Genomic DNA, 15,395 nt, shown 5'->3' with positions numbered 1-15,395 from the left:
CCAGGTCCTTTGCTAGGAACAGATATGTAGAGGAATAAGAAAAGGTCCTTGCCTCCAAAGGGTTTTCAGCTCCTAAAACAAACAAACAAACAAAAACCAAAGATGAATATACTCAGTGTCTGCCCCTAAGATTTACTATCAAATGGGAGTGACTTGTTGGGGCGCCTGGGTGGCTCAGTGGGTTAAGCCGCTGCCTTCGGCTCAGGTCATGATCTCAGGGTCCTGGGATCGAGGCCCGCATCGGGCTCTCTGCTCAGCAGGGAGCCTGCTTCCCTCTCTCTCTCTCTGCCTGCCTCTCCATCTACTTGTGATTTCTCTCTGTCAAATAAATAAATAAAATCTTTAAAAAAAAAAAAAATGGGAGTGACTTGCATATATGCAAGTAATTCCAGTATAAGTATCATGGGAAATGATAATTACTGACAATAATGGAATTCTTACCACATGTGAGACACTGTGCTAGATGCCACACATGTTACTTTGTTTAACCTCCTCCCCAGCAGATTATTAGTTAGAGATTCTTACTTTTTTATTATATTAGCTTCATATGTGTATCATAGTGATGTGACATTTTTATATGTTCTGAAATGACCCCCCCCAGTAAGTCTAGTTGCTATCTGTCACCATATAAAGTTATTACAATACTGTTGATGATATTCCCTTTGTTGTATATTACATCCTTGTGCCTTATTTGTAAGTTTAAGTTTATATCTCTTAATCCCCTTCCCCTATTTCACCGGCTCCTCCCACACCCCCCACACCCCAACCAGCAGTTTGTTTCTTGTATCTCTGAGTCTATTTCTGTTGTCCTGTGTTTGTCCATTTGTTTTGTTCTTTAACTCTACAGGAGTGTGGGGCACCTGGGTGGCTCAGTGGGTTAAGCCGCTGCCTTCAGCTCAGGTCATGATCTCAGGGTCTTGGGATCGAGTCCCGCATCAGGCTCTCTGCTCAGCGGGGAGCCCGCTTCCCTCTCTCTCTCTCTCTGCCTGCCTCTCCATCTACTTGTGATTTCTCTCTGTCAAATAAATAAATAAAATCTTTAAAAAAAAAAATTTAACTCTACAGGAGTGAAATCATATGGTACTCGTCTTGCCTTCCCTGACTTACTCATTTAGCATAATCCCCTCTAGCTCTAGCCATGTTGTTGCAAAATGGCAAGATTTCATTCTTTTTGATGGTTGTGTAGTATTCCACTGCGTGCAAATCATATCTTCTTTATCCATTCATCAGTCAGTGGACATTTAGGTTGCTTCCATATCTTGGCTATTGTAAGTAATATTGTAAGTATTGCAATGAACATAAGGGTGTAGAGTTCTCTCTTCAGGTAGGTGTTTTCATTTTCTTCAGGTAGAATTACTGGTCAGAAATTATCATCATAATTCTCTTTCACCAGTGATGAAAATGAGACCTGGAAAGAGGAAGTAACCTGGTCTCAAACAGCTTCCATCCTCCCCAGCCCCCTGCCTCTTACCACTAAATGTCTCCTGAAGCTCTATGCATCCAGGAGTGCATCAGGGCCACTTTGAGGTGACCCACTAAAGGCTCAAAAATGGAAGGGGGCCCAAACTCAAACAGCATCCAGCCTGAGTGAGGGGCTCCAGAAACCCATCCTGGATGGGTCTCCTATCACAGCTACTACTCTGGGTAGTGTTCCCACTGCAATTCTTTCCTCTCTCTGCAGCCCTGTCTAGAATGATCCCAGAGCTTGGTATCAGTGTGATTCAGGGAGTTGCAATCACCAAAATGCATCCTTCCCTCAAAATACGTTCTTCTCCCCACCTCCCATATCTCACTTTGAGTGCATACTTTCAGACAATTACATTGTCTCTGACAATCTGTCTTCTAAGGGCCAAGGTGTCTCCCTCAAACTGCAAAGTAGTTTTCTGAAGCCTCTCTTCTTAGACTGGAAACACACACCCAACTCAACCTCTGCACCAAAGTAGTTCATGACACTGGAATGCCTCCTGATTATGAGGCTTCCTTCTCTTCCTTCTCTGGAACCACCCCTTTTTGCTGAGGAGGCAGTGAGAAGACGACTGATCCAGTGTGTCTTGAGACTGACAGTTCTTGGCAATTTCCACATTGGTGGAGCTTGCCTATGGCACTTCTGCCAAGGCTGTTCGGCTTCCTTATTCTCAGGGGATGGGAAGAAAGAACAGGGATGGTTGGACAGTGGACAAGCTCTCCGTCCTGTCACCTTCCTACCCACAGATGGGATCAATAGCAGTATCCATGGGAGGCAGTGGAAGAGTAGGAGCATGAGGTGGCAAGGGGCTCATGTCCTTGCTTCCACCATTCTCCTACCTGTTATTTGAGCCTAGACCTAGCTCCCAAAACCTTATTTCCTAATTTCTGGTTCCAAAGCTAAGGGCAGTCAAGGTGCCATCACAGTGACTCTTCCTGGGCAACCTGGTAACTGTTTCCACCACGTACCCATGACTGTAAAGTGCTCTGATGGCTGTCAGCAAATATTAAATAGGTTGGATGATTTATTAGCATTTATTTGCTCTTGGTCTTTATTTAACCATGATTAACTGGTAGGAAAATTGTGGACTGATGGTTTACATTTTCCCCCAGTAGAAATCATACTATTACAACCATTGCTATGAGTAGCCCGCATGCACGTGTTCTCACTACTCGGCTGCACAACAGTGGAGTGGTTATGAATATTTCAAACCCATTCAAGGGAAACCTATTAAGAGAGGAAAAGGGGCCTTAACTTGATGTCCTTCAACAGTCCTTGACCCAGATGAGCTAACCCTCCTGTAAAAACTCTTACATAGTCTAAAACAGCAATCAGAAGTGTATTTATGCTGTCTTGTTTCAAACAGTAAGCCTCTGATGGAGAATATCAAAATGTTTAATTACTATCCTTTCCCACCACCTTCTCTCTTTCAAGTTATGTGATATCCTGATCTTTCACTCACCAAAGGCTTGGTTGATACAAAAACCCTGAAAAGTAGACAGGCAGGTAGAATTAGCTTCACATAACAGATGGGGGAACTGAGGCTTGGGGAATGTAAATGATCTGCCTCAGCCACACGATCTGTGACAGTATCACGGTAAAACACGGATCTCCAATTCCTCAAGACAGTCTCCTCCCTACCTTTTTGACCCTTCACCTCTGAACCCTGGAATCCAAGGGTGAGCTCCTCTCTACCTGTGTGTTAATTGTTTACTCAAGCACTTTGCCCACTAATGGGCCATCAAAGATAGGGTGAATATCAAACATCTTGACTTTCACAGTGAATCAAATGTAACGAAGTGCAAATTTGCCACCAAAAGTTCCAAAAAATAAGCAAACACATACACACACACACACACACACACACACACACACACACACACACATACACACACGATATTCTTGAACTGGTTTATTGAAAGTTGGACTTAAGTTTGTTTTCTTACTAAGCATTCTCCCAACACTTAATCAGTCCAAAAGTATTTATTTACCACCTACCATTCAGGTAGAGAGTGAAGTCTAAGAAGTTATCTCTGACCAGAGTTTAATTGGGGGTAGACAAACACAGAGGAAGCAATTACTTAGTGACGTCAATAGCTCTTGAGTGTTGACTGGGATGGTATGTAAGGAGATAACTAAGCTCAGGACACAGAGAAATGACCCAACAGCCCCACACAGGCCAGTCTGGGCTCGCCCTGAGTGAGCATTCCAGGGGAAAGAGGTCAACCCTCCATTGTTGTTTGCAGAATTTGTGCATGCTCTCCTAATGGATTGAAACTTCCAAAAGGAGACTATTCGTGGGTATATCTCCTTATTCCCACATTTACTATGTTAGCAGAGTTGTCAGAAGAGTGTGTGCCTCTGGAGCTAGACTTTCTTGCGTTCAAATCCCTACTCTACCACTTATGAGTCTTATAACCTTGGGCAAATGACTTAAACTTTCTATGCCTCAGTTTCCTCATCTATAAAACAAGTACCTATTTCATAGGGTTCTTATGAGGAATAAACGAATTACTCTATGTCAAAGGTCTAGAAAAATGCCTGACACATGCTGAACGTTTCATACATACTAACTCATTACAGTGATTCACATTTGGTCAAGATTTACCTGATCCAACAGGGCGTGAAAGACACAAGAGCCGAGTTCTATTGGCTAAACTTTAGTGAGCATATTCATTCAGCAGTAAAGACTGAGCACTAAGGATCCAGTGGACAGGATAGCCAAGGGCACAGAAAACAAGATAAAGCGGAAGACAGTTTTCCTTTATGATGAAAACTGATCCTTTGAGTCCTGTTCCAGCTGTTGTTTTTTTAAACAGACTTTTTAGGAGTTTTAGGTTTACAGAAAAATTGAGAGATAATACAGAGATCTCAGACACCCTACCCACACATACGCAGTTTCTCCTGTCACTAACATCTAACACTTGTGTGCTACATTTATTACCATTCATGAACCAATACTGATATACAATTATTAACAGAGACCATAGTTAATATTAGCATTCACTCTTTGTGTTGTACACTGTGTGTTTTGATAAAAACACACTGTCCTGTATCTGCCATTATAGAATCATACAGAATAGTTGCACCATCCTGAAAATCCTCTGTTCTTCACCGAGTCATCCTTCCCCAGCCCATACAACCCCTGGCCATCGCAGATCTTTTTAGTGAGTCTTTTTCTAGAATATCGTAGAGTTGAAATCATAAAATACGTAGTCTTATAGACTGGCTCCTTTCCCTTAGAAATAAACATTTAGTACTCCTCCATGGCTTTTTATGAGTTGATAGCTCATTTCCATAGTGAGATGCACTATAGTTCATTTACCCATTCACCTATCAAGAGACATCGTGGTTGTTTCCAGCTTGGGGTGATTACGAATAAAGCTGCTATAAACATTCACGTGCAGATTTTTGTATGGACATAGCTTTCATTTGTGCAAATCCCTAGGAGCATGATTCCTGGATCGTATGGTAAGACTGTTTAGCTTTCTAAGAAGCTGCCAAATGGCCTTCCAAAATGTCTCTACCATTTCTCATTCCCAAGAGCAATGAATGGGTGTTTCTGTCATTCAACAACCTGGGTATCATTTAGAGTTGTCAGTGTTAGAGATTTTCATCATTCTTAGAAAAATACAGTAGTGTCTTGTTGTTGTTTTAATTTGCAATTCCCTAATGGCGTCTAGGTTGAGCACCTTTGCATAGGCTTATTCTGTCTGCTTATTTTCTTTGGTGGATATCTGTTTCTTTTGCCCATTTGTTAATTGGATTGTTTGTTTCTTTATTGCTAACTTTTAAGATGTCTTTGAATCTTCTGGATATAAGTCCTTTATCAAATACACGTTTTGCAAAGCATTTATCCCAGTCGGTGGCTTGTCTTTTCTTTCTTTGAAGAGTCATATTATTTTGAATGCAAGTTATTACTCCTTGAAACCCAGGGGCTGTATTCAGCTATGCCATTGTACTAGTACGAGAGCTGCCTTCTTCAATAAAATAAACAACGTTGGCTACAAACACAGAAGGATCTCACTGGGCATTTTCTTTTGGTAATCAGAAATTAGAAAAAAGACAAGGATTAAACAGCACCAGAAAAATTACATTTAAATGGAGTTTCAATAGGAAAAATGCTGTCCTGAATAAATGTTTGGAAATAAAGACTCGGCTCTCTCCCCTGTACTTTCACACCCATCAAATTTCCTTGCTTTAGAATAAGCCTCTGTATTTAATAAGCTCCACTGGGAGCATGTCCGCAAAAGGGTATTAAATCCTTGATGGGTTGTAAATCTGATTTCTTGGCACACTAAGAGAAATCCAGCCCAGAAGCCCCCCTCACCCCATCCCTGAAGAACTTTACAATGTCAGTTAGTCATCCACATCAGTGACTTCATCCATTACCTACGCACAGCCCTGGCTGAAGCATCGCAGTCATTCTGCATCAGGAATAACTCCACTCGACATCTTGGGGAGGGTCGAATAGGAAAAATTATAGGGAGGACCTAGGCATGGACATGAACCAGCTGAAAGTTTTCCAGGAACATTTGAAACATTCTTTTTATACTTGTGACAAGTGACATGGGTTTTCTTAATGAGCACATACAGCCAAAAATCCCAGTTCACACATTGGAAGGAAAACAAGTCTCCTAGAACAAGCGGTGCTGCCGCTTGAGAAACCCAGTGAGAAATGATTCCAGACCCAGAATGCAGAGTTGGCTTCCGAACACCCTGTTCTCAGACCACCTGGGAGTGGTGTCCAGGCCTCACCCTGGCCTCCAGAAAATTCTCAGCGCCACCTCTCCCGGTGGCTTCTCAGCCACCAAGAGCAACACCATTAGCCTGAAGGAAAATGCAATCTGAAGGCTTCTAGCAGAGGAAATATAAAGGATAATATTTTCCACATGGCTGCACTGAAGAGTTCATTTAAAAAAAAAAAAAAAAAAACAACTTGGAAATACTATGGAAAATTCCAAGTTAAAGGTACTTAAAAAAAAAAAAGAAAGAAAGAAAAAGAAAGCTGGTAAATATTTTGCTGGAAAAATCACATTTAAAGAAATGGTCTTTGAGGCTCCTGGGGAGACTTCTGGCATTCAGCTGGCATATCTTCAAATCAAACTGTTTGCTCCTCTGATGGAAATCCCGAAGACACCTGTTCTCTCTGTGCTGAGGACGCTCAGGGCCCACGGACCCCTCCAGCTCCCGAAATGTCTGGATGGAGCCCTGTCCGTGCGGATAGATAGAGAAAATGAGGCAGTGCCTGGTTTTTGCTCTGTTCTGTTTCTCACATCTGCTCCTTCTCTTTCCTCGTCCACGGTGGTTCTGTTTAAGGATCCCAGACACGACAGGGACCGTGGACGCTCCCCACAGATGACAGAAGACGAGCCTCCCCGGGAGATGGACAGTCTGCAGACCTCGGAGCCGAAGGTGGGGCTTTCAGAATGGCCGCCGGCCCCCGCTGAACGACTCAGAAACCCAATGGAAAGGAGCCGGCCTGGTCCAGGGCAGCGCCAGGACGTAGATGCAGCTGTTGGAAGGTGACCGTGCAGGTCTCCTCTGGGACGAGGCTTTCTCCTGGCTCTGCACACTGCCATGTTGCCACCTCCTCCTCCTGGTCTTTTGGCTCCTTCTCTCGTCTCCTCTCTAGACTCCAGGAGGCCACAGTCAGAGCACCCTACCTGTCTGGTCCCCAGACAGGGTGACAAGGTGTTTTGACAGCAGAATGAATACTTGCAAAAGGTCATCTGGGGCCCTCATGCAGACACCCGCAAATTCCAGAGCACACCTTTGACTTTTCAAGGCAGAAGCTGGGCCCTTGGTTTTAGGATATTTCCATTTTTTTAAAAAAGATTGTGTTTATTTATTTGAAAAAGAGTGAGGGGGAGGGAAGGAGCAGAGGCGAGGGGCAGAGGGAGAATGAGAAGCAGACTCCTGGCTGAGCAGGGAGCCCCATGGGAGGCTCCATTCTGGGACTCCCAGATCTTGACCAGAATGAGGCAGACGCTTAACCACTTAGCCAACTGAGCCACCCAGGTGCCCCTTCTATTTTTTAATCTTTTCTTTAAATGTTGTATGTGAAGCATGAAAAAGTGAGACAGGGGAACTGAAAGAAACTCACGAAAAACTGCTTTCTTCCCTCCTTTTCCTGCTTCTAGGACCTGTACCCCTGCACAGACCTTGCAGAACCCATCATGCATGTCCTTCTTATAAAGGTCAAGGATTTAATGATGTCTTTGGAGTCTTCCAGCACAATAGATAACATCTAAGGAGTGGTGGGGTGGGGTCATTGTGAATGATTTCCAAGACCACTGACTTCATTAAGACCCTTGGCTCAGGGCCTAAGTGACTTATGGAGGACAGCTAAACACTTGTCTTTGTTCCTGGATTACAGAGAAGACACAGTACAGCAGATCACCCTCCTCAATAAAAACACAGGCCCCAAGCAAAGATGAGACTCATTCTCCTTTCCTTTCAAAGTCTCCTGAACACTCTGTCCATATCTATAGACTCTGCATCGTCAGTAAACTCTGCTCTCACTGACTTTCAGCTCATGTTTGATTTCTATCCTGTGTGAAGCCAAGGGCACTCTTGGCTGGTCCTGCGAATCCCACTCTGGGCCCTTACACCCAGCCAGCCTGCACCAAAAATGTGGACTGCTGGGGCACCTGGGTGGCTCTGTGGGGTTAAGCATCTGACTCTTGATTTCTGTTCAAGACATGATCTCAGGGCAATGAGATTGAGCCCAGTGTTGGCCTCCACGCTCAGTTGGGAGCCTGCTTGAGATTCTCTTTCTCCTTCTCCCTCTGCCTCTCGCCACCTCACATATATTCTCTCTCTCTCTCTCAAAATAAAATAATCTTAAAAAAAAAAAAATAGTGTGGACAGCAGTACTACTCAGATTGTAGGCCAGGAATGGCTGCTGCTTGACACAGCTTTCCTGGTCAACAGAGGGAAGAATGCAGAAATTGAGCGAGTGAGTTTAGAAACTTTCCCAGCAATATCACAGAGTCACCTATGTCTGTTGAATCTAATAATAAACATTAGGTGCCCTATCTCTTATCTATGTTTGGTTTTTTAATTTTATTTTTCTGGATAGTCATATTGATTGTATTTACAAAGATGTTAGCCTGTGATACACTGGAAATTTAAAAAGGAAAAATTTTATCACATACAGTTTGAAAAGCAAAGGATACTACAGAAAACATTCAGATACCCATTAATTACCCAAGCTTTGTCAAATCTAAGTATTTCACCGTATTTGTCTGGACCTTTTTTTAAGAGATAAAACGCCACATGTTGCTTTTCCTTTTTCCCTTTCTTCGCTTCCTGGCTCCACTCGTCCTCTCTCGCCCTCTCCTCCCCTTTTCTTTCCTTGCTCTTCCCCTTCCTTCCTTTCCCTTCCCCTCCTCTGCCCTCTCCTATCCTCTCTCCCTTCCTCTTTCCTTTTAGGTAGGTAGAGCATGGTAGGCCTCCACGACTGGGAAGAGAGGAAGCTACAGTGGCCCAGTATGGAAAAGCAAAGCTTGAGCACAGCAGATCCATGGGACCCCCACGTGAAAGAAAGGGTATGGAGCATCAGAGTCCAGAAAGCATGAGGAGGGTATCTACACAGAGGACAACCTCTGGCATGGGGAGGCAGAGCCCAAACAGGAGAGGAAAGTTGCCCCATGGGGAAAGGGTGATGGAAGAGATAGAAGATTCGCTATATTTCAGGGAATTGATCAAATAAAAATAATAAGGATAATGGGAACCAGGTTTCTATGGAAAGGAAGAAAACTAGGATAAATTCTATGATGTTGGACTAGAATTAAATGTGTTGGTGAAAACATTAAGCTTTCCATATTTAGAGATCAGCAAAACCAATAGAGGTATATACACATATATTTCCTACCTCTGTCCACTAGGAGCAGTGATACTCCATTCACAATGAGCACATAGAGTAAACAGAGCTTGATTTCTAAATATTGTTCTCCACCAAGAGGAATGGGGGCTTCTTAGAGAACGGGCCAATTCTAGAGCTAGCACTGAGAAAGTACAAGATGAGCCTGGAACATACATCTTGTACCAGAAACCAAGAAAGTGTTCAAACGGTGATGAGAACCTGTGGAAGGACACAGAAGTGAAACGGAATGGGTTCCCAATGGTCAAAAAGGACATAAATGATTTCAACATAAAATTAAATACTAATAGTAATAAATTACAACCTGTTTAATAAAATAGGAATCATGAGCTCATACAGCTATAAGCCAATGAATAAATTAAGAGTTTGAAGAGGAATGGGAAGCTTACATAGTTATCACCTCAAAGGAGAAGTGAGTACTTTACAGTAGAGAAGCCCAGGTGACACCACTGCGATCACATGATCAAAATGAACATTATTACTGAGACAAACTGAAACTTGCTGTCTGACAAACCATGAGAATAACACGGTATTGCTTTTGTGACAGTTCTGCTGAAGATGTACACTATGAATCTAATCTCAAGGGAAAACCAGAAAAACCCAAATAGGCATTCTACAAAGTAACTGACTTGTAATCGTCAAAAGTAACAGGGCCATAGAAGTCAATGAAAGACTGAGGAACCATTCCATAATAGAATAGGTTAAAGACACATGACCACTGGGGTGCCTGGGCAGTTCAGTCAGTTAAGCATCTTACTCTTGATTTCTGCTCATGTCATAATCTTGAGGTGCTTCGATCAAGCCCTGTGTTGGGCTCTGTGCTAAGCACGGAGTCTGCTCTGCATTCTCCCTCCCTCTTCCTCGGTCCCTCGCCCCAGTCACTCTATCTTCCTCTCTAAAGTAAATACATAAAATCTTAAAAGAAAAAAAAAAAAAGGCACATAACCACTAAATGCAGTGCTTGATTCAGAATCAACTCATTTTGATATAAGTGGCAAAACTTGAATGGGGTCTGAAGACAAGCTAGTAGCAACATCAATTCTAATTTAACCATTTTGATGATTGTATTTTGGTTATATAGAAAAATGTTCTTGTTTTAGAAAAAACACCCTGAAGTGTCTGAGTCTGATGGGCATTACATCATCAACCACTTATTCTTAAGTGATTCAAATTTTAAAAATTGTATTCTAATTTCTTTCCTTTTTTCTTTGGTGCAAAAGGGTGGTTTTATTAAAGCATGGGGATGGGACCCATGGGCAGGAAGAGATGCTGTATTGTAATTTCAGTTTCAATTTTTTTGTTGTTGTTCCATTCTGGTGGAGTTGAAATACTCATTGCAGATCCCTTAGGGTGCCTGGGTGGTTCAAGTTGGCTAAGAATCTGCCTTCTTCTCAGGTCAGAACCCCAGGACTCTAGGATGGAAGTCCATGTAAGGGGTCCCTGCTCAGTGGGGAGTCTGCTTCTCCCTCTGCTCCTCTCCTCCTTCATGCTCTTCCTCTTTCTCAAATAAATGGATAAAGATCTTTCAAAAAAAAATTGCAGGGCGCCTGGGTGGCTCAGTGGGTCAAGCCGCTGCCTTTGGCTCAGGTCATGATCTCAGGGTCCTGGGATCGAGCCCCACATCGGGCTCTCTGCTCAGCAGGGAGCCTGCTTCCCTCTCTCTCTCTCTGCCTGCCTCTCTGCCTACTTGTGATCTCTGTCTGTCAAATAAATTAAAAAAAAAAAAAATTGCAGATCCCTCTCCTTTTCCATTTCGTCTCCTCTCCACCTGAAATTTGATGCTTTCATTCACAAGTATGTTTTCATTCTTTTTAAAATCTGGTTTATATTCACAAAAAAGATACAGTATTGTTCTGCAAGTTCTAAAAACTTGACAAGCTCGTATCATCTGAAACCACAGTAGCATGGGGCTTGCTTTTGTTTTCAGTTTTGGTTCATTTTACTCAAAATTATATTTTTGAAATCTGTCCATTTTAAAACAGGCAGCTCAAGGCCATTTATTTTAACTGCTGTAAGTTTTCATAGCATGAACATATTATAATGTATTTATTTATCTAGTCCCCTATTGGCGGATAGTTCAATTGTTTTCATTTCTTCACAATCACAAACAATGCTGCAATAAACATTGTTTGTTCCCTTGAGCTCACATGCAAAAATTTCACTGAGGTTATGTACAGAGAAGTAGAATTACTGGGTGGAAGAGGGAACAGCTTTAGCCAAATTGCTCTCTAAAATAGTCATACTTTTTGGCACTCTCCCCAGCCTTTTATAAGCTGTCTCACTGGTCAGCAGTACTTGGTATTGTCATACATGTAATTTATGTTAATCTTCTGTGCATTAAGTGATATCCTGTAATCTGCATTTCCTGCACTATGAATGATGCTGAACATCTCATCATGTTTATTGACCATTCGGCTATCCTTTTTTGTATTTACCGCTCATTTTTCTCTTGGGTTGTCTGTCTTTTTCTTTTAGGTTAGGAAGAGTTTTTATATATCCCAGATACTGGTCTTTTGTTGTTGTCTGCATTCTAAATATCTTCTCCCAGCCTGTGGTCTGTCTTGCTATTCTGTTGGTGACAACTTTGGTTCTTTAGAAGCTTTTTCATTTCATATAATTAAATGTAATTTAATTAAAGATTTGTAATAACATAATTAAATGTAATTTAATTGCATTTTGTAATCCTCTTTGGTTCTCTATGGTTCCACTAAACTATAAATTCTCTGGGATCAGGAATTGTGTTTGTTTTATCCTCTTCTTATTCCCAGTGCCTAGATCATGCTTGGTATCCAGTAGAATTCCAATAAATATTTGTTGAGTAAATGGAAAAATAAGTTAATGGATGAATGATTTGTACATTTTGTGTCTTAATCAATCCTTCCCAACCCTGGACTTATAAAGATATTTTCTTACATTTTCTCTTAAAGGTTTTAGAGTTTTCTTTTGCTTTAAAGATTTTATTTATTTATTTGACACAGAGAGAGACATCACAAGTAGTCAGAGAGGCAGGCAGAGGGAGAGGAGGAAGCAGGCTCCCCACTGAGCAGAGAGCCCGATTCAGGCCTTGATCCCAGGACCCCAAGATCATGACCTGAGCTGAAGGCACAGGCTCAAGCCACTGAGCCACCCAGGTGCCCTAGAGTTTTGTTTTTGTCTTCATTCTACCCAGAACTGTCATTTGAATATGGTGTAATATAAGAATATACTTGTGCTTTCCCACCCATTTGGATAAACAATTATCCCAGCATTATTTATTGAAGAGTTTCTGACCCTAGGTTTCCATTATATGTATTTTTACATGTTAGGCATATCAAATAGTCAGTTACTACATGATGATTATTTTTCAATTCATGGTATTTGGGAAGTTTGCAGGTTGCAAACTTGTGATAGATATTAGGGTTAATCATACAAATCCCTGGTCTTCTAAGCACAAGGTAAGATTTCACTTTCCTGCCATCCTTAAAGTTAGGTTTGGTCATGTAACTTCATTTAGCCAATGAAATGCCAACAAAGATAACATGCTACCCTCCCAAACAGATGAATTTAAGAGACACAGCCCCTTCCCTGCCCTGAGACCTTGAACCATTTGTTAAGAGGGAGCCTTCAGGGTGCCTGGTGTCAGTTAAGCATCTGACTCTTGATTTCAGCTCAGGTCATGATCTCAGGGTCATGAGATTGAGCCCCGTCTCAGGCTCCCCACTAGGTGTGGAGCCTGCTTAAGATTCTCTCTCTCCTCCCCCTCCCTCTGCTCGTCCCCTAGACTCATGCATGCACCCTCTCAAAAAGGAAGGAAGGAAGGAAGGAAGGAAGGAAAGAAAGAAGAAAGGAAAAAAGAAAGAAAAATATGGAGGCTTCATTGGGGCTCAGGGGATGACTAATTCACAACCAACATTTTGCTTATGTGCTTGATTATGTTGTTGGTTATAATACATTATGTGATACTTGCTTATGTTAAGTCACTGGGACTACTTATTATGCCAGCATGATGCAGCCTGCCTTAACTGATACTCCTTTAAAACCAACTCAACTGGGCGCCTGGGTGGCTCAGAGGGTTAAGCCTCTGCCTTCAGCTCAGGTCATGATCTCAGGGTCCTGGGATCGAGTCCCACATCGGGCTCTCTGCTCAGCGGGGAGCCTGCTTCCTCCTCCCTCTCTCTCTGCCTGCCTCTCTACCTGCTTGTGATCTCTGTCTGTCAAATAAATAAATAAAATCTTTAAAAAAAAAAAAAAACCAACTCAACTTTGCCAAAATAACTGGCAACAATTTTATTACCAAAAAATCTACAAAAGCACAGACTCTAGAGACCCAAAGCAAATGGTTCAGTACAAATTTAGCAAAGTTTTCCCTATTTTCTACTTAGCTTGTGATTTTAGTAAGCAAGAAAAATTCCAGATCTGCCTCATCCAATACAGTGCCCACTAATCACATGACTAATAAGCATTTGAGACATGATGGCTAATGTGAATTGAGATGTACTGCAAGTACATGAGATTTAGAAGACTCAGTCTGAAAAAAACAAGGTAAAATAACTGTACTGCAAATACATGAGATTTAGAAGACTCAGTCTGAAAAAAAGAAGGTAAAATAACTGAATTTTTTTTTATGTTCATTACACACAGAAAGCATATTTTGGATAATTTCCAATAGCACCCCCCAAAAGAGAGAAATACTTAGGTATAAATGTAACAAAATGTGCGCAAGATCCTTACACAGAAAACTAAAAGTTACTGATGAAATAAATCAAGAAGACCTACATAAATTAAGAAGTATGCCATATAAATGGAGTGGATATTCAATAATATAAATATGTCACCTACGGGGGAAAACGTCATCTAAGAAGAAACCTTAAGATGAAAATAGTCAAAAGGACAATTAAATGATATAAAAATCAATGTGTAAAAATTGACTGTATTTCTATATGCTAGCAACAAACAAATGGAAAACTTAAAAAACATTTTGTCTATATTGGATTAAATGAAATATATTATTAAAATTTACCCTGGAGGGGAGCACCTGGGTGGCTCAGTGGGTTAAAGCCTCTGCCTTCAACTCTGGTCATGATCTCAGGGTCCTGGGATCAAGCCCTGCATCCACTCTCTGCTCAGCAGGGAGCCTGCTTCCTCCTCTCTCTCTGCCTGCCCCTCTGCCTACCTGTGATCTCTCTCTGTCAAATAAATAAAAAAAATCTTTTTTTAAAAATTTAAAAATAAAAAATAAATAAAATTAACCCTCAGGCACCTGGATGACTCAGTCAGTTAAGCCTCTGACTTCAGCTCAGGTCATGATCCTGGAGACCCAGGATCCAGCCCCGCATCAGGCTACCTGCTCAGCGGGGAGTCTGCTTCTCCCTCTGCTCCTCAACTGGCTTCTGCTCCCTCAAATAAATAAAATCTGAAATAAATAAATAAAATAAACCTTGCATGACTTATATTTTTGGTGTACGTATCAGAAAATTTAAAATTACATATGTGGCTTGCATTTGTGGATTGAATTATATTTCTTTTCATTTCTTTTTTCTTTCCTGACAAATGCCCAAGAATTTATTACCTCAAAGTGGTGAGATGTAATAATGGAGTCAGAAAATCCTGACCCTTCCAACTGTTCTGAGAGCTGGTCATATTTCTGCTGAGTTTCACAAAACACTCATGTGTATTAATTGTAAAAATTGCCTTGTTTGGCTAAACAAACTGAAGTTGGATTCCTGTGGCCACTTGCAACCAAAACAGCCCTAACGGAGACCCGGAAGGATCCTAAATCATTCTCTCAGGATAAGTGGGCTGCTTTTGCTGGTAACTGCCTGAATGAAAACTTATCAAGTTTCACGCTATGAGGCTACTCTTTAGCTCACTTGACAGAACATCTATTATGATTGTTGATTATACAAAGTGTAATGACATCATCAGGGACCGGGTTGTTTTCCATATTCGCTTTGGCAACCTTAAGGGTTGCCTTTTGTCTGTGTCAGGCCTGCTTGCAGAAGATGGCCGCCACAGCGACAGTCCTTATGCATGCGCGTCCGCCATGAGCAAGGAGGAGGCTTT

The sequence above is a fragment of the Mustela nigripes genome, chromosome 1, assembly GCF_022355385.1.
Source record: "Mustela nigripes isolate SB6536 chromosome 1, MUSNIG.SB6536, whole genome shotgun sequence".
Classification (NCBI taxonomy): domain Eukaryota; kingdom Metazoa; phylum Chordata; class Mammalia; order Carnivora; family Mustelidae; genus Mustela; species Mustela nigripes.
The sequence above is the reverse complement of the archived record's forward strand: the minus strand, read 5'-3'. Positions refer to the sequence as shown.